At 32.8% G+C, this 23,237-nt stretch overlaps 2 long non-coding RNA genes and 2 other non-coding genes across 7 annotated transcripts; all 4 read right to left on the bottom strand.

Annotated features, from left to right (window-relative positions):
• Nucleotides 1–218: 218 nt before the first annotated feature.
• Nucleotides 219–23,181, bottom strand: LOC115982863. Of its 3 annotated transcripts, none has more exons than XR_004089756.1 (2): nt 22,912–23,181; nt 219–2,026 (listed from the first exon to the last, which is right to left on the bottom strand). It is a non-coding gene; the product is annotated as an uncharacterized LOC115982863 (long non-coding RNA). The 3 variants fall into 3 exon arrangements; XR_004089755.1 differs by lacking the exon at nt 22,912–23,181 and adding an exon at nt 3,309–3,591 and having other exon boundaries at nt 219–2,336; XR_004089754.1 differs by lacking the exon at nt 22,912–23,181 and adding an exon at nt 3,309–3,587.
• LOC115983086 lies at nt 3,350–3,452 on the bottom strand. Its single transcript, XR_004089887.1, has one exon. It is a non-coding gene; the product is annotated as a U6 spliceosomal RNA (small nuclear RNA).
• LOC115982865 lies at nt 13,989–18,960 on the bottom strand. Of its 2 annotated transcripts, none has more exons than XR_004089757.1 (3): nt 18,879–18,960; nt 17,132–17,581; nt 13,989–17,020 (listed from the first exon to the last, which is right to left on the bottom strand). It is a non-coding gene; the product is annotated as an uncharacterized LOC115982865 (long non-coding RNA). The 2 variants fall into 2 exon arrangements; XR_004089758.1 differs by having other exon boundaries at nt 17,132–17,351.
• Nucleotides 22,930–23,032, bottom strand: LOC115983085. Its single transcript, XR_004089886.1, has one exon. It is a non-coding gene; the product is annotated as a U6 spliceosomal RNA (small nuclear RNA).
• Nucleotides 23,182–23,237: the final 56 nt, after the last annotated feature.

Raw genomic sequence — 23,237 nt, 5'->3', positions numbered from 1 at the left:
AAACTCTTTGTACTACACTATTTTGTGAATACTATACTTTCTTGTTTCAGTACATACTAGCCTAGTTTACCGATGAGGGGAATGCTTGCTGCACAGTGTGTGAGATGGAGCAGGAATCAGTGCATCACCTTTTCCAGTTCTTTGAGATAGCTAAAGCCGTGTGGTTTGGTAGCAGATGCATTATAAGAATTCAGTTCCTGAGGGCAAACAATCACTTCTTTGAGATAGCTAAAGCCGTGTGGTTTGGTAGCAGATGCATTATAAGAATTCAGTTGGCAAACAATGCGGAGCGGCTGATGAAATTCATCATCAACCCCCCAAGCAACTTCTTGTTTGACCAAGAAGACAGGAAAAGCTTTATTCTATCTATACAGCACTTCAATCATGGAGTTTATCTTGAAATGGAGAAACCATGATGTGTTTGAAAGGAAAAGCATTTCCCATGAAGGCCTTCAAGGAGGCTTAAGTAGGATCTTCTTGGAGCATTGGTCTGTGTTGAAGAGCTATCATCAAAGTGATAGAAGCAGGGCTAATAGTCAATGGTGCATGCCTGCTTCAGGTCAGTTTAAACTGAATTGTGATGCAGCTGTTCACACAAAGAACGTATCACCAATATCCCGGTCCAAGCTGAAGCAAAAGCATTAAGATGGTCCGTGTGTCTGGCATCTAACCAGAATCTGCAGAATGTTGTGATTAGAAGGTGATTCCCAAGCGTGCATAAAGGCTATTAATAATGCAGACCCCAAACCCACATGGAGAATCCAAGGCCTCTTACATGGTGTGAAGACCCTATGCAAGCGACCTCCCTCATATTGCCTTCAACCAGGTATTCAAGGAAGCCAATGCAGCAGCTCACTCACTTGCAACCTGGTCATTTAAGAATGCCTTTGTGGGTTTTTTGATTCCTCATTTGGTCCTCCCATTTTTGCTGATGTAAATTGGAAGGAAGCTGTCTCTTCTTCCCTTCTGTAATCGCTTTTCTGCAATCAAATTTTTCTACTCGTAGAAAATTTCATATCAGCATTGAAGGCACAATATTAGGAACTCGAAACGATTTAAGAAATCACAAATTAAGGACTTCTTCAATTGAGTTAGTATAACTTGAGCATTAGTTAAACGTAACTGATAGAGCAAGTATACTCGCACTCAGTTGCACACTAAAATATACTCAAACTCAGTTGCACACTACTTTGTGCAAAATTACAAATTTATTATATTTTATTTTATTTCAAAATTTAAATTGTAGGCATCACATTCTGTATGCTAAATTTTATTTTCTATTGATTCTTGTCTTTGGGTTCAACAATTGAAATCTGTATCAATTAGGCTTATTTTTTAGGGCCACAACGGCTCAAGTTCAAACCAAGACTATTAATGGGGTAAGATTATGAGGTGAGGCTTTTGGACCACATGGATAATCCTGAGGAGAATCAACCTGTAAGTTTAGCCAGGCAAAGCATGTGTAAACGCAAGAAGTTTTCTTGTGTTTATTATTTCGCCATTCTAATCACATCTAATTAGGTTTTAAAATAACAGTTGCAAGTGGGCAATAACAAATTTTATCAAGGTACTCCACTTCTTTACATTAAGAAGAAAACCATGTGAAACACAACAATGCAATCAAAAATCAAACAAGCCACCTCCTTGGCCCTCGCCTCTTGCAATGCTTTCCCTGCCATTCCTCTTTGTGCCAATGTCATCTGTAGGTTATCATTTAAACTTATATCTTTCTTTAAACCTCACAAGTAAATCCTATCTACGTTTAAGAAAAGCTTACTAGTTACAACTTACAACTAAAACTAATTTTCCTTCACATACCAACTTGAGAATGCAGACTTTAAATCTCCTCCAACCAATAGGATTGCAAACATCACCACTCAATTCTTCTGGAACAAATCAAATACCATCCTGGTTAAAAGCACTCTTAAAATGATATGATACTTGACTCAGTAGGATTTTATATTGATGTGGGCAGCCACAGTTGTTGATAACATACGAGCAGATTGACTGTTTATTTAAAAGTAAACTAGCAACAGAATAAGAACAAAATATTTAGAAGAAAAACACAGTTAGCTAACAATCCATACTGTAATAATAATAAGACAGATAAATTACTTATCAAAAAAATAAGACAGAGATAAATCACTTATCTGCTAAACTAAAGCAGCTTCTTAAAGTATGATAGTCAGAACTAGCATTCAGATCATACCAAAGAAACTTCTAGCCTAATAGGAATTGATTTAATCCTTAAAAACTTTGCCCAAATGGAGCTCACACATGAAAATTCTGTGTACTATTAGCGTTACCAAGACTTGTCTGGAGCTTAAATTGACTATCTGAAGCATAAAAACATCAAACTAGAACTTCCAAAACAGACTTAGAAAACAGAAAATGTTATTTTATCCCTCAACTGTCACTTAATACTAAATTTTGCCATTTCAATTGCAGGCAACTTGCCAGTGAACACTGGATGTGAGGCAGGACTGGAATTTCTCAAAATCTCTAGTGAGTGCATCTCAATGAAGAGCCAAATCAAACTCAAACTCAACTCTAGCAATTGTCTGTCATAAAATACATCAGCTCCAAACACTACTCAGTTCCTGAAGGTACCGGTACCCTCTCCAGAATCCTAATCACTGCGACCTCCACAAAGGGCTTCTATCTATGACTTGTATTTAGGAAAGTTCACTGTGTGGACTCAAGCAAGGACAATTCAGAATTTTCAATAGTAAAATGGCTTAGCCCACAATCACTCTATGACCTTCTTGGTGGACTCAAGTTTAACTCCAATCAGTTTGATTAGCTTCAATGAGAACCAAAGAAGTGATTGTGTGTTTTATGTACCGGTGATCGATATTGCCATTATTTGCTCTTATTTCTGGACCGAGGCCAAACTGCAAATTGGGGTTTTGCTCTTAAACTTTTCAAAGTTAAATGCATTTTAACTGAGGAAGTTCTGTATTTCAGTCTAAGAGCAATTCACAGTTTCCACCTGATGAAGGTCCTACTCCTAGTGTACTTTAACATTGTACTAATACCCAACGCCAATTCAAAATCTAAATGTGGGAATGCCTCCTAAGCTCAACAGTATTTTAAGGAAAAGAAAAAAAAAATCAAGCTTTAGTTTCAATTTTTCAAAGTAAAACAAAAGAACAATACAATTTGCAGATTACAAGGGAAAAAAATTAAAATTAAAAATTATACGAAATGTTAACAAAGATATCATCTTTAACGAAATAAGAAGGAGAACCCAGTTTCATAATGTAAAAGATTCAATCAAATTTCAAGAGGGTTTAAGTAATTCTTACCTGTGGAGCAAGAGAGGGGCGATTGGATTTTGAAAAAGAAAAAAAATTTGGACCATTTCTCGATTTATGCGTGTCATCCTTGCGCAGGGGCCATGCTAATCTTCTCTGTATCGTTCCAATTTTATCGGATGTCCCCGAAGGGACAAGTTTATCTGCCTCCTTCCTTCTAATAAAGACTTAAAGGTTTGTGTAACTAGACGATGTGGGATTCGTTGGTTCTCAACTAGAAAGGCTCTATTTAGTTAGCTTTTGGGCTTTGGCCTTCCACGCGTCAGTGTCGTAACTATTTCACTCTTTTATCCTTCTCGCGGATGTTCTGTAGTACATCCTATTATTTTATTTTCTTCTATTTTAAAAAGATCATGAGCAATGAAAAACAAGTTATCAGGTTAAAGAACCTATAGCCACCAAAACTTTGGCCGAATTTTCCATTGGGTCAAAGGTTAATGTCAAACCGGTTTAGAGCTATTTCATCTAACTTATCGCATGACTATTTATATCTCTATTTATGTGTATCATTTAAATAAATTACATGACTTATTAGAAAAATCATTTTTCTAAAACCGCATATGTAGGGTATCTTCAATCACCATATAGTAGGTTGATATCTTTATCCTTCAAACTAGTTTAGAGCTAAACTTTTTCCTTTCAACTCTCTTTCATGTATTCACCTCATTTTAATCCGTCATTGCACAAATGAAACAATAACTCTAGGGGCACACTCAATTTCACATGTTAAAGTGGTCGATTGTGAGTTGTAGACACTTTATGTCTATTTCTATTTATATAGACCTATCACTTTTTGTGGATCACTTCAAGTCCACCATATCAACATGAACATCTATATAATATCTCAAAGCTGAAATATAGCATTTATTATTACTACGCTCTTGTTGAATCACATCAGCATAGCATTTTGATCTACTTCGGTCCATTTTCGATCTATTTCGATCCATTTTGGTCCTTTCGATCCATTTTGGTCCATTCAATCCATTTCAGTCTATTTGTTCCACTTCAATCCATTCTGTTTGGTCCAATTTGGTCCACTTCAATGTCATTTGGTCCACTTCAATCCATTTGGTGATGCTTTGGGATAGAGATTTGTGTGGAAAGAGGAGTTGTTTCGTTGAAATTTATGTCTACTCTCAATGTAATTTTAGTAAATTCTTGATAAAATTACATATTTTTTATATTATTAAAGCCTTGTAATTATTTTTTAATATAAGTGATGAATTTACTTATATTTGTTCTCTTTAAGTCATTCAAGATGTATAGAGGATGAATCGTTTGTAAGGAGTACTAGAAACAAACTCTAATCACACATTACATTATTTACAAAGTGTTTTACCTTATATAATGATTGAATGTAAAATACATTATGTTTCCTTGGAAAAAAAATTACAAAATTTAAAACATTTTCAAATAACAAATATTGAAAGCATAATTTAGAAAATCTAATATATTGTATCAATTATACTTTGTTATAAAAGAATCAAATCATTTTAAGAAGGGTTTGAGACTAAGTGTACTTTTGGTACGTATGTTTTTCGTGCATTCCAGCATTTTGCTGAAAAATGGTGGGTCCCATGCACTGTTCATGGGACCCGCAAGTACCATTTTCAGCAAAAACAACTTTAAAACTACGTCTCACAGCACTATTCACACATTTAAAAATTATTTTGCTACAATGTTTTCAGTTTTCAACAATAAGCAATACCCAAATAGACCCTAACACTTATAAGTTTCTTCTACTATTTTCATTTTTCACTTAACAAAAAGAGATCATCAAATTTCTTCACGCATCACATGGGTCTGCAACTTGTGATATTGTAAAATTGGATGTGAAATTAAGTGTTTTTGTAATATTGTTGCAAATAAAAATATAATTACATGAGAATTGGGTGAAATTTTATGTGTTTATATGCTTCACCAGATAGGTTAGTTTTAACTTTTATGGGTCAAGTAGTTGCACCATGTGTTAACTTGAAGTTATTGACATAGGGATTGCATGTGTAGTAGTTTGAAAACTTAGTGGTGAGCCTCTCTAATAGACTCCCTACATTTTTATATTATTTGGAGAGGAAACAATAACTTTTACCTTTTACTTGCTTTTTTCAAATACATTTTTCAACAAACTCTCTACCATTTTTCTATCTCATTTAAGATTATCATTTTCATTCGTTTTTTGTGTATTTGTTTTAACTTTTTTACTGGGCGAGAGAGAGAGAGAGAGAAGTATTATGGGCTTGATTTTTGTATTCCATTAAATTATTTTGCTAATAAACAATAACATTCTAGACCAAGAGAATGACTTTTCATTAGTAAAATACTTTTTGAGCTTTGGAGAGACTGTTGGGACTGTGTTTTAGGTTTTACCCTCTAGAATAGAGAAGATTTTAGTTTTAGCTCATCTACTGGAGATGCTCCCTCTTAACTAATAATAATCTCATACAGACTATATAAACAATATGTCTCCATTATGTGGGCTTGTAAATTTACAATTGTATGACATCCATATATTGTGAAAGATATGTTGCATATGTCACAATAGATCCCTTCTCCCTCTTAACAGCTCATCAATCATGACTTTCATCATATTCGAGATTTTTTTTACCCAACATAGGGTCTCCTAGTCTTTCCTTTTCACCCACTATGACTCACATTTCTTGGGTTTCTTTTTACTAGCATATATTAAAGGTTAATACTAACTGTGGCTCTTGAGATTATCTGGGATCTGATCAGCTAGGGGTGGTCTCATTCATGATTGTTAAAGTAATTAGTTGCAAACTTACACAATGCATGAGAAAATATAATATAATTTATTTATTAGAATATAATTTAAAATTTGTAGGTTAAATAGTGCATGTATTATTTAGAAGTATTTTATATTTTTATAAGTTTTATGTAATGGAACATATAATGTATTCTACCTTCAACAACAATACATGGTGATATATATAAATGAAAAACATAATTTAATAAAAAGATTTAAATTATATAGTCATAATATTGTTTTATATAAATGGAAAAATTGTTATTTAAATAACTTTTTTGAAAAAAAAAATACCATAATCGTTTGACTAATTTGAACATATCCAAGATTTTTTTTTTTTTTTTTAAATGTACACTTCCATTCTATGGAATACATGTAACATGTTATATTATGTTTAAAATTATTATGTAAGTTTAGAATTCTAGATTTTTTTTTTCTTTCTCTTTTCAAGTATAAGTATAATGCCTATATTATTGAAACCTGAATTTTAAGGTAACCTTTTGAATATTTATCATTTTTATTACTTTTTTAGCCCATATCTCTGATTTTAAATGCCTATTTTGTTTATATTTTTAGCCCAAAACTAAAGAGTTTAGCCCAAATAGAATACAATTTTATTATATTCAACCCAAAAATTAAGGGAAAGGGTTGAGGGGGGGGTGGGGGAGGGAATTTTGACCCCAAAGTTAAAAAGGCGACCTACAAAAAGAATCAATTAAAAACCTAATTAGTCCAAAATGGTTCGAATGAACTGTGTGAAATTTTAAAGTACTCGAAAATGCTCAAATCGTACCAAAGTATAGTTTGACGAGAACGAGGTCGATCCCACAAAGACTTGTATGAATGTAGGAAAATTAATTAAACCTTAACCAAATTAATTATAATCTAGTTCAATAAAAATTGGTTGTTTTGAAATTAAATAAACTAAATAAGAAATTGATCTAAGCAAAGATATAAAATAAAGCAGTAAAGCGATTAAACAATCTAAAGAAATGAATTAAGGTTTTGGAATCTGCCTTATTAATTCATATCAACATATATTTATGATCATTAATTTTTCCCAAACATTACATGATAATCTAAAAATCAATGTTGTTATCATGGAAAATATTATCATTAAAACTTATGTTTAAAAATCTAAAGCATGCTCTTCTTTACTTTCTTGGTATAAAATCAAATCATCAATTGTATTCATTGACAAACAAATCATAAGAGATATCCAATTTTAAAATCAAGAAATAATAAACCAAGCATTCAATTAATTAAGATAAATCCTAAATCATGAGAAAAACATGATTGAACTCAAATTTAGAATCCTATCTTAGTTAATTGATATGAAGAAAAAAAAATTAAATCATTAAAAAACAAGTATTGTGGGAAAAATTAAATCACATGAATAATAATAATAATCCTTAACAAGGTTTCATCCCAACTTTAATTATAAATTTAGCTACTTATAGTAATTGAAATAAAACACAAAAATAAAATACTAAACATTCAACTAGACAAATAAAATAGAGAAAGAAATGGTCACAATGCTAGAGGAAATTGGGCTTTTGCCCTTAGTTTGCTAAAAATCCAGCAATATGTTTCTGTTTTGAAACTATTTAGGTGTGTGTCCCTGTTTTGGAACTCAATTTTTTTAAAATGGAGTTCCAAGAATAACTCGATTTCATGGATGTTGAGTTATGCAAAATTTTTGCCACGGTGGACAATCTGACATGGCTTTTCCCATATAAAAATTCCAGCTCTTAAAATCGAGTTCCATTCAAACTCACCGCCGACTTTAATGTTATAAAAAAAATAGTGTTACCAAAAAAAAAAAAAAAAAAAGATTTGAAAGTCTAACTAGATATTGCAACCCCAAGGTCCACTCTCTGCTTCAACCGCTTATCTCCCTCTCTGTCTCCTTTAGTCGCGTCAAAACTTTGTTATCTCTAATCTCATCCCTCTGCTATCTCCCCAAAATCCCTAAACTGAAACCGAAATCCCCAGCCCTCTGTTCACTCTCCCTTGTTCAATGTATTTGGTGATATTGTTTTTGTGTGTTTTGCGATATATGTTTACTGTTTTTGTCTAGGTGTGACTCCTTTTCCAAATTTTTACTCTGAGTTTTCTGGATTGGTTTTGGGTATTTCGCTTTGAATGTTAGGGTTTCGTGGGATTCGTGTATTTGATTATGGGTTTCGTGGTACTTGGATGATGGTTCCAATGTATTTGATATGGCTTTTCTATATTTGATTATGGTTCTGACATATTGGACAATGGATCTAATTATGATGGTTCTGAATAATTTGATAGTGCTGTTGATTTTGGATTTTGGTGATGATGGTTCCAAAACTATTTTCTATATATTGTTTTTATTTTGTTTTTGTGTGTTCTAGACATGAGATAAAAACCCAGTATATCTCGATACTTATAATATCAAGTTACACATCAAAAATTGCAAACAACTCAGCCTTTTTAATATCGAGTTTTGATTTGAAAATTTTCCAAGGAACTCGATTTTAAAATCGAGTTCCAACTGGATTTTTTTTGGTCCAACGTGGCAAAAATAGCATGTAACTTGACAACAGTAAAATCGAGTTCCAAAAGAAAATCGAGTTCCAACTGGATTTTTTTGGTCCAACGTGGCAAAAATAGCATGTAACTCGACAACAGTAAAATCGAGTTCCATGGGAAACTCAATTTTCAAAAAATCAAGTTCCAAAAGAGGGACGCAATGCTTAATAATTTGAAAACAGGAATATTGTGCTGGATATTTTAAAAATAAAGGGCAAAATCCCAATTTCTCCAACAATGCTAAAGAAAAACCATAGAGAAAGCCACATGCGGCTGCCAGCCCTAGCAGTCCTCTTTTATTTTTCTATTTTGCTCTTATTTGTATCTACCCTTAAACGCCGACCTAAAGCCCGAAGGTTTAAACCCGTGGCCCAATTGTCCTATAACAATTCGTAAATGGATTTTCGTGAAACACTAGAGAACCCAAGTTGACAAGTAAGCAATTAGGACTCAAGCCCATATGCAGTTCTTTATCTCCAAGACAGATTGGCTCTTAGCTCTTACTCCTCTTTAATTTTCTTTCTTTTCTTTTTTCCTTTCTTTGCACTTCATGTCTTTCGGGTCTCTTCTTCTTGATCTTTATTCTTTATTCTTTTCTTTTTCCCTTTTACTTCATACCTTCCAAGTTTCTTCAAGTTGGCTTAGCAATTGACATAGCCCCACTTTGAATGTAAAGCCCCTATTACCTATAAGACAAGAATAAAATATAATCAATTACAAAATAGTATAAAAGTAAAGCTAAATATACAGATATGAGAGTACTTTATTGTCTATATTTCATGCACATCAAACTAAAGTAGACCAAAGTGGACCAAATGGGCCAAAGTGAACTGAATTGACTGAAGTAAACCGAATTGGACTAAAGTGAATTAAAAAGCTATGTTGATGTGCTTCAAAAGGAGTATAATAACAATAAATGTTATGCTTTATCTTTTAGATATTTTATAATCATGGCATCAATATATTTATCCACAAAACCTCCCCTATGGTATCGTCATCACAATAGAGTTAATTTAGTTATTCATGTGATTTTATTTGATAAAATACTACATGGTACAATGTCATCCCTAAACTTGATTCCTAATTGTTAACAGCAGTATTCAATTAATTTGTCAAAGCATATGTAAGCATTTGTTTTGAACAAAATGAGTTATCTTCATTCAATTGCAAGTCATAGTACCCTCAATAAAATAAAATAAAATTTTTAATTTTTAATTTTAGAATTTTTTATCTAAGATAAAATATTGATAATAATTTTAATGTCATAAATTAAGAATTATTTGCATTAAAATAAATTACTAATTATATATTTCATATATAATATAATAAAAAACACATTAAGTATTCAACAAAAAAAAAAAATCATGACACTTAATTGCACATGCACCAATTTTTATTTCATTGGCATAAATAAATAATAAATTTTGAAACTCTAACATCAAAATCATGCTTCTTTGATTTTTGATTTTTGATTTTTGATTTTTTTTTTCACTTACACTTTGGAATCTAAAAAAATATGTACACTCTTATTCCATTTTATTTTGGTTTTTGGTTTCTTAGTAGTTTTTTTATTACACACTAGATTTTGTTGCTCAATTTTTTGTTATGACTATAAAAATCTCTATATTTTTTTTTATGAAAAAAATATGCACACATGGAATGTCGGACAAAAATTATTTAATTTATTAAATAAAGTTATGTTTAACAATATGTTTATATTTAAATATAGAAAAATATATGTAAAGGATAAGTCGCTCTAAAGGTACACTTAGTTAAGACTCTCCCCAACCACTCAAATGATAACACAGGTGTTATGCCTTTGGATACTATTCCCTTGAAAATACATGCGATGCACAAATTAATTAAATTTTTGCAAATAAATCATTGTAAACTGATATTTTTATAGTTTTTTAATAATGTAATTTTATAATTTCGTGTTAATTTTGTTCATAAAAATTCAAACAAACCTAAATTATCCAAATGATCATTTTCATGAGAATAAATTTGATAAAAACTTCTATTTGCACCTTTGAATAGAACACTATCATGTTAGGTTTTTCAAATTGGATACCCGCACTATCTTATGCATTCCACTATTTTTTTTTTTTTCATAGCTTCGCTGCTGATTGCTTTCCCTTATACATTGTAATTGCATTTATTCAACAATATAATATATTTTAAAATGTTAACACAGAGTTCTACAACAGTTGGCTATGATATAAAGGATAGATTTTTGAAAAAAAAAAAATGCTTCTTATTGAACCTGGATTTATCAACCAACAATTGAATTACGATTCAAACTGCCTTGGAAAAAAATGTTTTAATATTTTTATTTATTTATTTATTCTGCCATTCATTTTATGTTTTATTTGGATGATAACATGCTTCAAAGAAAGTCGTCAAAAAAAGAACCTACAAAAAGTTCATGTGGTTGATGATGCCTAAAATATGAGTTGTAAACTTATAATACACATGGTAATTATTCCATTTAAACCCAAAACAATATGAATATTTATATAAAAAAAATAAAAAATAAAAAAAAGGCATAACTGTTAATTGCACATAAACCAATTGGTACTTGAGCAAATAAAATATAAATTTTGAAACACTAACATCATAATCACGTTGCTTTGACTTTTTTTATTTGTTTTTACTTAAATGTTGGAATCATAAAAAATATGTATCCTCTTTTATTTTCTTTTTTCTTTCTAAGAACTTTTACATTGAATGAATGTAAAAAATTATTTTCATAATAAAGTTTATGTTTAACAACATGTTTAGGTTTAGGTTTAAGAAAATATATGTTAAGGGTAAGTCGCTATAAAGGTACACTTATTTAAGAGTCTTCCCTTACAAGTTACAATATAAGGACTACGACTCTAGATACTTTTTACTTGAAGTGACGTGCCTTCTACAAATTCAATAAAAATTTGTAAATAATTAATTATAAGTTGATATATTTATAGTTTTTTAATAATATAATTTTATAGTTTAGTGTTTCATGTGAAAGTTTAATTAATTTTGTTCACATAAAAATCAAGCAAACTTAAATTTATCTAAATTTCTATATAAAATTTATGAGTTGAGGAAAACTACACCACTTAATAACAAAAACTACTATGTTGTCACATTAGGTATAATTTTTCCCCCTTTTTTTTTCTAAAATATTGTTGATGTTGAACAATGCACATGGGGTGTGTTGTAAGCCTTGAGTGCGTTTAGGGCTTCCTATGGAGAGAGAGAGAGAGTTTGTAGGAACCATAGGTTTATTTTTTAAACTTGAGAGAGGGGTAGGGTTGTTAGGATCTTCAAGTGGGAAGAGAGGAGTTATAACTTATAACGTGAGTCTTTTTTTCTAATTAATTGAGTCCAAACATTAATGAGGTGTAAATTTGTGAGACTTGCAAAACTAAAGTGCCAAATTTTTAAAAGGTCAACAAAAAGTCAAAAGTCAAAAGTTTTAGTTTTATATTATATTTTACACACACACACACAAATATATATAAATAATACAGTATATATTAAAAATAGATAGATAGATAGATTAGTTAGGTGCAATACTAGGAACATAACCTCTTTCTTTTTCACAATTTGCTAATGTAACAAATTATAATTAGGATAACATCAATTTCACATTGGATCACTGCTTACATCACTTTTATAAAACACCTATCACAATACATCACCTAACTAAGATTTGGGAATGTTGTTCTTAGACATACAATGGGTGGCATAGTTTCTTACATTTGCAATGTGCAGAGCAACAATGCAATCAAACATCAAATGAACACTCTTTCTTTCATGGCGACTCTTGCAATGCTTTTTTTGCCAAACCCCTCCATATCAATGTAGCCGCCGGCAATCATTTTAAACTTATGTACTTCTTTAAACTTCACAAGTAACTTCTATCCAAGTTTAAGTAAAGCTTTCTACTCACAAATTTTCCTTCGCATAACAACGGGAACCCCCCCCCCCCCACCCAAAAAAAAAGGAAAAAAAAAAATACTAATTATGTAATTATGTATATTTATATGAAATTTTAGAATTTGGCCTAACAAATTTTAAATTTTATATATAGTTAGTTTAATTGTTTTGCAATCCAAAAAATTAATGTAATCCGAGAAATTTTAGTCTCAGCTTGAATGAAGCTATTACTATTAACTTATTTTGCTTAAAGAATAAGTTGTACTTTAAAATTTTGAGTCTCGGAAAAGCTAACATGAGTCAAATAAATTAGAAAATAAGCACATCTAAACAGGACTACAAATAGTTGTAGTAATGTTTTTGGGTCTTGTATGATTGACCCTCGGGTTGGGGGGTCTACAAGGAAGCTTGTCTTTTCTCTTTTTCATTTTTTTTTTTTTTTTTTTCCTCCTCCCCTATGGTTTAGACTTTAGAATGCAAATGAATATGTTTGCATTGTTTCGAGCTTTTTTTCATGTGAAACAAAGCAAGATTTTAATGAACTACAATGTTCCATTACTAATTTACCCTCAGTGACAAACCAGTTTAGATGGCACATAAAGGGTCAAAGGAGTAATTAAGGTACATTCCCTCTTAAAGTCTTAACAGCAAATGAGTGCACTTTATTCTGTAGAGAGTTCCCTCCTACTTTTAAACCAATTTGCTTTTGCTTTCGTCATAATTATACTTAGTCCTCCACCACCATCCATCACCACAATGGTCAATCTTCCATTCTTCTTCCACAACCTCAACACCAACGTTTTGAACCCCACTTTGCCACAGACTTCCCACAATAGAAAACTCAGAGACTGAACTCCAATGCCTCAGCCAGACAAGAAGTTAAGGTACACTACCATGTAAGTAAGCATTCCATTTCTCTCTTTAGTTTGTAGATTTCTTTGATAGGGAAATAAACAAGCCTCTTTGTTCTTTGTTTACATGAATTGTTTGCCTTGACATGCCATCTGGGTCTTCAAGAGAAATGAGAGAAAGGAGATGATATATGATAATGCTATAAAACGGTAAACTTTAACTATGAGTTCCTATCTCAATGTTGTGTTACATTTTAAAATTGTAATTGATGCTTATGTGAGTGTGCATGTTTCTTGTGCTTTCTGCTGCAGAAAATTCTCACTTCATAGTTAACAATTTCATGTAGATATATGATCATGCATTAATTCAAGAGAAGCAAAATAGACAAGATGAGGTATGTGCACACCAAAACCAGAATACATTTCCAATCCATTCATACTAAGTTTCATTACATCAGAAATCAAAAGGGGCAGGGGGGAAGGACTTATTCTATACCCTTTGCACACCCAAAAACAAACAAATAGGAATCCATTTCAACTGCTTATGTGAGTGTGCATGTTTTTTTTTTTTTCTTTCTCTTTCCTCTATATCTTTCATCATCAATCCTAGGTCGGATATAGGCGAGTTGCCGATGTATAATTACACTCTGAATGACTAGGGATTATATAACAGGTTCTGTACAAATGATAAATCAAGACCAAAAACTGGAACACCCAAAACCTTAAAGCTCAAGGAAAAAAACAAAAGGGATGACACACCAAACACACTAGTTTTCATGTAAGTATCTAGGTAGGAACCCTGGTGGGGAACAAAAAATGCAGAACACATTAGATGCGTAGGAGAATGCCAGAATGCACCATAACATTCTAGATCTGGGGGTCTTGGAATGCAGATCTCGACATGCCTATGTAAAATTTCAGGCCGGAATTGCTGCAATCCGAAGAAACTGAATTCAAACGAGAAGACAAGAACTCAATAATGGATCTGGACCATATAGAATTTCTATTGTGAGGTAAATCAGAAAGGTTGGTTATAGACTCTGGAGGAGGGCTCTTTTGCAGGTTGGTGGTCGAAAAAGATTGGCACTTGGGTTGGGGCAAGGGGACTCCATTCCAAGTGTTTTTAGTAGGAAGCTCCGTTCCTTAAAAAATGCAACAAAGTAAGTGGTAAGTCTTTGATCAAATTCTGACACACACAATACATAGAAGTAAATTATAAGGGCAACTCTAATTGATCTTTTCTTTTAGCTTCTCCTGTTCTCCAGCCCCTTATTGTGAAAACAAAGGAAATTATCTATGCATGGAAGGGGCATCGCTTGCACTAGAAAATTCATATGACCCATTTATTGAGTTTGATATCTTATCCTTGACTAACATACCAATGTGCAAAGAGCGTTATCCAGGAATAGTGGTGAATTAAGCTCTCAGCTAAATGTAAACAACTGATCATCGCAATTTTAAGTTGTTGCGAAGTAGACTAATTAATGCCTCTTCAAATATATGCATAACCTAGACAAGATATCACACTAAGATGAAGGCTTCTACAGAAGCAATGATGACTCTTAAGTACTTGGGAGCATTTTGGCAGTTGCTCAGATATAAAAACTTAAGTTTCTGCCATGATATTTTTCCTTTTAAACTTTTATTTTTTTGCTAGGTAAATAAGGGCTGGTGGTATCAAACCCCAGTGCCCACCACCACAAGAGGGGCCAGAACCACAGGGGTGTCACTTGAACCCCATTTTTCCTTTTAAACATAATGCTATGCATTTATGCCATCTTTAGTATTTGCTTGATTTGTTGCTAGACAACAGTAAAGTTGAACGTATGAAAAAAAGGTAGAGAGTTATGGCCACAATAGGATACAGAAATATAGAAGAAGAGGCATAAAAAGCCCACAAGCTGGCTCTAAGATTTTCTGAAAGGATTATAATAGGGGTAACAGAGTTTGTTTTATTTCAGTGGAGAGTGGAACATCTTACACTATCTTGCTTTATAATATTGTCATATAACTTCAATTTTCCATCAAATTTTGATGCATCAAATAATTCAAAGCATAATGCAGCACTTAAAATTTTGGTCAAGGTTAAAAATCTAGAGTTCTTATTTATGATGTGTCAACAGGGTTTATAGTCCGGTATAATTAACAAGCAATCTCAATGTTTTTTCTCTTTTTATTTCTATTTTCTGTTAGGCTCATCCGTGCATTGCCATTGGCTAGATTTTACCAAAATCTTGTATTACACATTTTGGACTTATTAATGTGATATACATCCTCATTCTGCAGCAGCTCTCTGATCATTTAATTATTTTTTTGATAGGTAAAATAGGGGGAGGGGGCTGGTGGGGTTCAAACCCCATTGCCAAGGCACTACAAGATGAGCTGGAACTACAGGAGTATCCCTTGAACCCTAGCTATCTGATTAGCTTCATTTTAAAGAATTTGCAATTATTAATCATCAAAGATGCCTACTAAGTAAAGAAAAGCAAGTTGCAACTATTTTAGTTGATTTCATCCAAGTCACTATGATTTCTTAGTTGAGTTCTGTTTTGCATAGATAGTCCTTCCCAATTTTCATGTGCCCACCCCAACCCCTTTTTCCTCTTTTTATGGCCCCAGAAGCAAGGTATTCCATCTGCTACTGCTAGACTAGTATCATTGGTTGCATTCTTAATAAATACTGCAACTTCTAATACTATATTTACAGTCCAATATATGGCTTTATCATTAATAGTCAAAAGTTCTACTTGTGCTTGATATTTGTGTTCAGAAACTTTAACCATCGTTGCCATCTCTAATTGCACAAAATACCACAACCACCATTCACTTGAAAAAACAACAACAACAAAGCCCTAGTCCCAAAACTATGAGGTCGGTAGTAGATCCTTAACAAACTAATTGGAATCATTCACATGTATTCTTTTTCACTATTCTCTCCTATATAAAATCATACTCTGTCACCTCCTTAATTAAAATGTCCTTTATTGATGAACTACATATGCACCCACTAGGTCTTGAACCCACAACCTCACCTAGTCAACCCTCCAGCCCATTATTATGATAGCTCATTGGCTACTAGTGTTATTTTAGGTCTTCCTAACTCTTTTTGTTCCCTTTCCTTGACAAAAGATAAACTTAAATTGTTTGGCTTATAATTAGTCTTAAATCCTTATTAATTCTTTATAATGGCTATATAGTGACTATAAATTCCAGCTGATGAGAATCAATAGACTCTTATCTTTCTCCAGCCTTCACTTCTACCCCTACACTACTCAATAAGCCACAGACCATTACTACTACTGTCAATTTTTCTGCAGTCAGCTTGAAAGTTGACAACCTTGCAAGTTTTACTACTATTACTAAATGAATTATTGAGACTTCTTTCTACTGCTGCTACGAAATGCCATACCACCACCGGCATTGTATTGTTAGAATCATAGTTTTAGGATAACTTACACTTTCTGAAAATTTGGGGCTAGGAATTCCTGCTGCTAATGATCTGAAAAGTGGGGTTACTTGAAGAGGGGAACCAAAGTCTGTACTTGGTGAGACACAAACAACTCCATCATTGTTTGGTTGTTCATCACAACACAAGAAAATCCCTGCAAAAAGATTAGATCTTTTATCAGTGATTCTAACTTAGTCAGGTGATGTCATATATAAAAAGAAAAGAAAGCTTGTAGGTCCTTCTATTCCATATAAGATTTTATAACCTTGCTTTGGAGTTGCACCAGAAATAACCCCATCTCACATTCGCCAACATCCTTTTGCCCTTCAATATGAATTGATTCTGACCCAGTTCCAGTATCCTGATGCAGTGAACATATCTCAGCATGTGCTTGTTCCAGTTTGTTAGCAGCTGAATGCAACAGGAGAGTTGATCCTGTACTGTAGTCAGAGCTACCAGGAGACTCATCGTACAGATCAGGTTGCCTAAACATTATTTATAAACACTCAGATGCTGATACCAAATAGGGGAAAAATACTAAATTTGAATATTAGTTAAAACAATATGTACTACGTCCAGGATTGTTGGCTTCCCTCATTACAACTTCTTAAGTCATCTACCAAATCTTTGAAATCTTCAAATTGAAGATAATATCAGGGAATCTATAATTTAGAATATCACATTCATTGCTTTGGTTCAGGAAATCTTGAAGAGCCTGAAAATTATATTTGATAAATATTAGAGAAGATGTGCATCATATTTAAAGCTTTGCTCTAAGGAGGAAATGTAGGGTACTCAAGTACAAAGCACATACGTGTGGCTTTAACGTTTAAACAGAAGCAATCAATATTTTTTTATACAGCAAATACTGAGATTTCAACCAACACTCAACAAATATGATGTTCATGATGATGATGATTATATTATTCTCATTTAGACTGGTTTGGGCAATATGAATGAAAAAACTGCATTCATTTAATTGATGCTTGGAATTGAACTAAGTGAATCCTACGTATGCAAACCATATGTACTTTAATATTGGTCCTATCCAACTCAGTGGACCCTTCCTAGAGAAAGACATTGGATGCGATGAAATAAAAGCAAATGCAAAATTCTCTCTCTTGATTTTTCTTCTTCTTTCTTGCAACTCTAATTTATATTGATGAATCATTGTGATTTTTAAAACTATATTTTGAATTCATACGCTTTGGAGTTGTATTTTTTAGTTCCCCATTACAAGTTGTATCTCTCTCTCTCTCTTATGGTTTCAGCTTGATTTTTGTTTGAGTTAATACTTGATTATTTTGGAAGTAAGAATTTGAGTTTATATCATAACACAATCTTAGCTACCTTACAAATCGACATTCGGTCCGTTTCGGTCCACTTCATCTATTTGTTCCATTTCAATCTATTTCAGTTTACTTCGGTCCAATTCGGTCTACTTTGATCCACTTCAGTTCAATTAGGTCCATTAAGTCTACTTTAATCCACTATTTTAAATAGTTCTCATGCCGTTCTATCCTATGCTTAGTATAAATGTTCCATATGTTTTAGTGAATAGTAGAATAACAAAAAACCAAATGAGAGTTAGCAAAAGAGAAATTTTTTCTTTAAAAGAAATTTGGAAAATCTCTTCCGATCCATTTCGTGAGATCTTATAAAATATCGTGTTTATTCGTTAAGATATACAAATGGTATGCATCTCTTTAAATAGAAAACAAAGATGCATGAATACAAAAGAATAAGATCTCCTAGAAACTAAAAGGACTAGCAGCGTGTCCTATATTGCAAAATGGGTATCTACCATATTTACCATTTACAAATGCCTAATAATATTACAAAAAGGTTTATTTCAACTTTTTTACTATGTATACTTTCCTGGCAGTAGTTTTGAACAACACTACAAAGAATATTTTTCATACCGGCACTTTTTCATTATAAGAGTAAAACAAGTCATATAAAAATAAATTATGTGACTATAAATACACGACATTATTATAGTAGTATCTTACTCATTGGGTCTAGGCGTGTGCTCTTAGCCTCATGAAGGCACTAGTGGGCATTGAGCCGGGCTGGCGCGGGGGGCCGCTGGGGGGGGGGGGGGGGGTGGAATGCTTCCCATTGCCGGATTCGAACTTGGGATATCTACCCTTCAAACTACTTGGGAGTAAGTCCAATGACCACTAGACCACCACCTTTAGTGGCCCAAATCTTCATCTTAATTATCATTAATTTCTAGAATTAACAATTAATTTAATTATAAATATCAAAAAAATATCAGAGGAAAAAATAAAACCGACTCTTCATTACAAAAATAAGCAAATTAAACCCCATTTGACACTATCATATATATATATATATATATATACACGTTTCTCATGGTCAAAACTTAAAACCCTCCAAATGAATCCTAAATCCTTTGTACCCGACAGTTGTTACCAAACTTCACAAAAGAGCAAGCTATGTTCCTTTTAAGGACCGTTTAGTCTGCAAATATATTTTTGTAAGAGTGGTTATTAGTCATCATTGTTGTTGGGCAGATAGGGAAGCATCTCAAAATTTGTTTCATGTTATGTTTCTAAGTTTATAGAAGAATAGAATGGAATAAAATTAATAAATCATGAAAGAATAGAATATTAAGATAAGGGTTTTTTTTTTTTTTTTTTTTTTTTTTTGAGAGTTAACAAAATGAGTAAGGAAATTAAATAAATATAAAATTTTATCGTTATATCATTCACTGTTTATTTGTTGTTTCCTAGAGAAGGATAAAATTAATACTCCATTGTCATTGCACAAAAATAAAGGAATGTGCGCTCTTTCCAGTTTCCACTCTTAAGAGGAATGTTTAAGATAAAATAGTTAGGAATGGACATCAACTCTTAATCATTCTATTACTCACTAAATTCTCAAATAGGAAATTGAATAGAATATTCTTTAAAAATCCCATTATTCAATTCCATTTCTTTTCTCCCCTCCCAAACAAGCCATTAGAGGAACTATAAAAGCCATTTCTTTTCTGATGAATAAGCTGAATAACAATTTCTAATTTCGAATGACCAAAGCAAACATAGATAACCCCCCACCCCCCAAAAAAAAAAAAAAAGCTGCAAATATTTTAATCACGAACTATGGAGTTTCTCAAAAAGAAGTGTTTACTTTTTTAATTATTATTTTTATTTTTATAATGGTCCAAAATTACTACTCATGGGGAGGTACCACTTGGAGCAATGTTTATATGTTCAAAACCTTGTGCAAAGCAACAAACAACACAATCAAAGGTCAGACAGACCACCATCTCTTTATATTGGCTCTTGCAGTGCTTCTCCTGCCATTCAAGTTCATATCAATATCTGTAGGTAAGCATTTTAAATTCCACATTTCTCCAACTTCACAAGTAAATTCCATCTGGATTTAAGAAAAGATAACTGCTATGAGCAAATTTTCCTCCACACATCAACTCGAGAATCCAGACTTTGAATCTTTGAATCTCCTCCAACCAGTAATTCCTCCCCCCCCTCTTCCTCCGACGATTATAACCACAAACATCACCAGTCCATTCTAGTTCAACAACAAATCCAATACCATTCCTGGTTGGTCATTTAGTGGACATAGCTTCGGGTCCCAATACCTCATAGTGAGAGAGGCTAATTCCACTATCATGTGTGCACCTATGTTGGATACATTCATTGCCATAAAAGTTGGCCAATGACTCTGTACAGTTTGATGTGGGCTGCAACAGTTGTTGATTACAAAGAGGTATTCAACTGTTTATGCAAAAGAAAAATGGCAACAAAACAAGGGAAAGAATTACAAAAGAATAACACAATGAGCCACCAATCAATACTGTCATAATAATAAGACAGATTAATCACTAGTCTGCAGGATGGAAAACCAAGGAATCTCCTGTCATCTTTCTGCCTTCCTATATGAGGGAAACTATCATAATTTTTTCTTCCTCTTTAAAATGAAAATCAAAATATCAAGTGCTCTGAGAAAATTAGGCACATCACACATCACACCTTCATTAGCATGGTCGACAGACATCACAAAATTTGACAAGCAAATCTACCTCCAAGTTAACCAAACTAAACACAGTACTGTATAGCTAAATTTTTTGTTTTATTTATCAATTCACTTGTTACTTAAAAATATATATATACACACACACACGTTTTACTTAATCGATCTCCTCAGCTTTGTCAATATTATTCTTCAGAAGCTTCTTAAAATGTTTGCACTACCCCAGCTACAAAACCAATTGACTAAAGGAAATGCTTAAAGCATGATAGTCAGAACTAGCATTCATACCTAGGAAACTTCTAGCCTAATAAAGAGTTGATTTAAACCTCAAATCTTTGCCCAAATGGAACTCTCAGCCTCACACACTAAAGATTTTTGCACCACCAGAGTCACCAAGTTATTTCTAGAGCCTAGATTGCCTATCTAAAGCAAGATAACACCAAACTAGAACTTCCCAACCAGATGTTTAGAAAATAGAAAAAGGTTATTTAATCGCTTAACTGTCACTTAGTGTGTGTTTGTCTTGAGCTTATAAGCTTAGCTTTTAGCTTTTATGCAAAAATCACCAATCAATTGTTCCTCTAGAACAAATCCAATACCATCCCAGTAGAAAGCACTCTCAAGTTGATATGATATTTCATTCCATAGGGTTTGATGTGGGAACTTGATATGAAATTTAAAAAAGAGTTTGATGTGGGCAACCATGGTTATTGATAACATAGAGCAGTTTGACTGTTTATGCAAAAGTAAAATTGCAACAGAAGAAGAACAAAAAATATAGAAGAAAAACACAATTAGCTAATAATCAATACTATAAGAATAATAAGACAGATAAATTACTTATCAAAAAAATAAGACATATATAAATCACTAATCTGCAGCATGGAAAACCCAGCTACAAAACCAATAAACTAAAGTAACTTCTTAAAGCATGATAATCAGAACTAGCATTCAGATAATACCTAAGAAACTTTATAGGAATTGATTTAATCCTCAAATCTTTGCCCAAATGGATATCACACACGAAAACTTTGTGTACTACTAGCGTCACCAAGACTTGTCTGGAGCTTAAATTGACTATCTGAAGCATGAAAACACCAAACTAGAACTTCCCAAAACAAACTTTTAGAAAACAGAAAATGTTATTTGATCCCTTAACTGCCACTTAATACTAAATTTTGCCATTTCAATTGCAGGAAACTTGCCAGTGAACACTGGATGTGAGGCAGGACTGGAATTTCTCAAAATCTCAGGTGAATGCATCTCAATGAAGAGCCAAATCAAACTCAACCTCAACTCTAGCAATTGTCTGTCATAAAATACATCAACTCCAAACACTACTCAATTTCTGAAGGTACCCTCTCCAGAATCCTAATCACTGCGACCTACAAAAGGGTTTCTATCTATGACTGTGTGGACTCAAGCAAGGACAATTCAAAATTTTCAATAGCAAAATGGCTTAGCCCATAATCACTCTATGACCTTCATGGTGGACTCAAGTGTAACTCAAATCAGTTTTATCAGCTTCAATGAGAGCCAAAGAAGTGATGATTGTGTGTTTTATGTACCAGTGATCGATATTGCCATCATTTGCTCTTATTTCTGGACCGAGGCCAAACTGCAAATTGGGGTTTTGCTCTTAAACTTTTCAAAGTTAAATGCATTTTAACTGAGGAAGTTCTGTATTTCAGTCTAAGAGCAATTCACAGGTTCCACCTAATGAAGGTCCTACTCCTAGTGTACTTTAATATTGTACTAATACCCAAAGCCAATTCAAAAACTAAATGTGGGAATGCCTCCTAAGCTCAACAGTATTTTAAGGAAAAGAAAAAAAAAAATCAAGCTTTAGTTTCAAAGTAAAACAAAAGAACAATACAATTTGCAGATTACAAGGGAAAAAAATAAAAATTAAAAATTATACGAAATGTTAACAAAGATATCATCTTTAACGAAATAAGAAGGTGAACCCAGTTTCATAATGTAAAAGATTCAATCAAATTTCAAGAGGGTTTAAGTAATTCTTACCTGTGGAGCAAGAAGAAAAAAAATTTGGACCATTTCTCGATTTATGCGTGTCATCCTTGCGCAGGGGCCATGCTAATCTTCTCTGTATCGTTCCAATTTTATCGGATGTCCCCGAAGGGACAAGCTTACCTGCCTCCTTCCTTCTAATAAAGACTTAAAGGTTTGTGTAACTAGACGATGTGGGATTCGTTGGTTCTCAACTAGAAAGGCTCTATTTTAGTTAGCTTTTGGGCTTTGGCCTTCCACGCGTCAGTGTCGTAACTATTTCAGTCTTCTATCCTCCTCGCGGATGTTCTGTACTACATCGGATTATTTTATTTTCTTCT

The sequence above is a fragment of the Quercus lobata genome, chromosome 3, assembly GCF_001633185.2.
Source record: "Quercus lobata isolate SW786 chromosome 3, ValleyOak3.0 Primary Assembly, whole genome shotgun sequence".
NCBI lineage: Eukaryota > Viridiplantae > Streptophyta > Magnoliopsida > Fagales > Fagaceae > Quercus > Quercus lobata.
This window is presented reverse-complemented; position numbering and strand designations above follow the sequence as displayed.